The 2,500-nt window shown below is 43.8% G+C and overlaps 1 protein-coding gene across 2 annotated transcripts in view; it reads left to right on the top strand.

Moving 5' to 3' along the window:
* Window positions 1-2,500, top strand: part of GPR63 (G protein-coupled receptor 63) — a 104,391-nt gene that overhangs the window by 26,007 nt on the left and 75,884 nt on the right. Inside the window, exon 3 of one of the 2 annotated variants that reach the window (XR_012801109.1) lies at window positions 1-281. This exon is cut by the window's left edge and continues 172 nt beyond it. The exons of the other annotated variant lie outside the window; for it this stretch is intronic. The gene's annotated coding sequence lies outside the window, so the exon portion shown is untranslated. Of the gene's footprint in view, window positions 282-2,500 lie in introns of those variants that run through there. 2 annotated transcript variants of the gene reach the window in all.

Genomic DNA, 2,500 nt, shown 5'->3' with positions numbered 1-2,500 from the left:
TGATGCAGGGATTTAAATACCAGGAAGTAACCGGCGGGGCCTTTCCCAGTACATAGCGCTGGAAACTGGGGGTCTCCGGATCGGAAATTAATGGGAGGGAGCAAGGTGAAACATTTACTTGATCAGCATTCAGTCCAGTGGACTAAAATATAACTATATTATCTGTATTGTGATAACAATTTGCATAACAATTTGAGAGCTTTAATTGCACTTTGTCAGAATTATTTTGTATCAATACTTTTCAATATTCGTGTTGAATAAATTGAAGCATTTAAGACGTAGTGCATTGTATATCTTCAATTCATCTAATTTACATATACATGTCTGTGCTGTCCACTTTTAATTTGACTATTTATAGCAGGGGTTCTCAATTCCAGTGCACAAGACCCCCCTTCAGGTCAGGTTTTAGGGATATCCCTGCTTCAGCAGAGGTGGCTCAATCAGTGGAAGCCTGAGCCACTGATTGAGCCACCGGTGCCGACGCAGGGATATGCTTAAAACCTGACCTGTTGGAGGGTTCAAGGACTGGAGTTTATAATATACCACACTGACTCGTGGTACAGAAATAAGGAAAATACTGTAAGAGTGTGAAGTCACAACCAGCTCCTCTGTTAAAAGTACAGTGGACCATGTCTGTGAAGAGCTGGATAGAAGTGGAGACTTTAGTATCAAAGTTAACCAAAATCTGTGTTAACCATTTCGGAAGATATTTGATGCATCGTAGGGCTGGTTGGATCTTTGAGCCCTTGCTGAGTCAGGTCAAGCCGATCACCCCCACTGATGGATTCCAGTGTCTGTGAATGTCCCTCACGTTTCCTCAGTTACAATGTGCTATAAACATTTTGCCATTATCGAAATCGGCTCTAAGACTTTATTTTCTTCCAGGGATTTGTAAGCAAAGTTATTGAGCTGTGTGATTTGTGTTGACATTATCTGTGACATCCAGATTTACAAAGCCTCAGAAAGAAGCTGAAAATAAAATAAAATTGTGGCTTTGAATCATAATTCCTACAGTGATAGAAATGTAACCAGTGGGATACAAATGTGTGCAAAGTAATATCTTTGTCACCTTTGAAAGCCAGTTGTAGCGGCTTATGAAATTCAATTTGCAAAAATAGTAGGGTGTATCGAAAGCTTCAGTGATATTCCAGGTTATGTACAAAAATAGATACAAAAATAGTGACTAGTGACATTTTATTAATCATGCATATCTGGTCTCTCTGTTTTAAAACTACAGGCATCCTGACGGTAGTATTCAGAGACGCCATTCCTGTTGCATTGCAAATACACACAATTCTCTGATCCATGTGTACGTATAAAATTGGCTACTTTAGCTAAACGTTGATAGGTCTATCTTGCCTATGCACATAATTCCTTTTATATACATAGGCAATAAAACCTAAATCAACCTGGAATAGATAATAAAAATGATCAAGGTCTACTAAGGAGTTAATATATTACCATAAGTACACTAACCAACCCCCTTGCATACCGAAGAGGCTAATAAAGCATTGCTTGGTAATGTCTTACTATCCCTTATGGCAGCGGTGCGCAAACTGGGAGGTGCGACCCCGAGATTGCCTGGGGGGGGGGGGGGGGGGGGTGCGCGGTTTACAGAGGCCCCGCGCGCTTCCAGAAGGCACTTAAATTAAGTGCCGGGGAAGCTGCAGGGCCTCTTTAGACCTTTACTTACCTTGGCGCCACACTCGTCGCCATTGCAATGCGGCGTCAAATGACCTGGCCAAGGTAAGTGGGGGTGAGGGGGGGCACGGGATGAGGTGACCGCCGGCAGGGGAGCGCAGGGAAAAAGTTTGTGCCCCCCTGCCTTATGGCAAAAAAGGTGATAACTGACCTGCCTCCAGGGGACCTAACCAACTTGCCCAGGACACCTACCCCACATCACCCACCTAAAAACCCACCCCCTTCTAAGAAGAACTTGCAGCCCTGCTAGACAAAGTTGGCTAATGGGACCGTATGCCATTGAATACATTACAAGTAAAAATAAGCATTATACACAATAAAAAGATAAAATACATCAAGTGGTCATTATCCCCATGAGTGCCAGTGAGGCAAGAAGGCCTAAGTTATTTCATTGGCACTCAAGGGGATAATGAAAGAGAAGACTACTTACCCTATTCATATTGTGCTCCTCCACAGTCTTCAGAGTTAGGACGCGCTTAAAGTCCCAGCGACGCAACGTCACGTCAAAACAAGTGTGTTGAATCCATCGCATGTGTCTTATAGTAGGAGCGAGGGTTTGGTCGCGATCGCTGGAAATCAATGAAAAAATTGATTTTTCAGTGACCACAGTGTGATGTCAGCGGAAACGTGAGCGGTTCAGCCAATGAGGGCGAACTGCTCATGGCCACGCCCCCCAGTCGCCATCTCTTGTCTCTAACACTATAAGCAAAAATCACTGCTACAACGGCGATGGATGACGTCACGTCGCCGTTGCAAGGAATATATGCACGGCTTTATAAACCCGCACAAATACTGTCGC

Source organism: Ascaphus truei, chromosome 4 (genome assembly GCF_040206685.1).
Source record: "Ascaphus truei isolate aAscTru1 chromosome 4, aAscTru1.hap1, whole genome shotgun sequence".
NCBI classification, from domain to species: Eukaryota; Metazoa; Chordata; class Amphibia; order Anura; family Ascaphidae; genus Ascaphus; species Ascaphus truei.
This window is presented reverse-complemented; position numbering and strand designations above follow the sequence as displayed.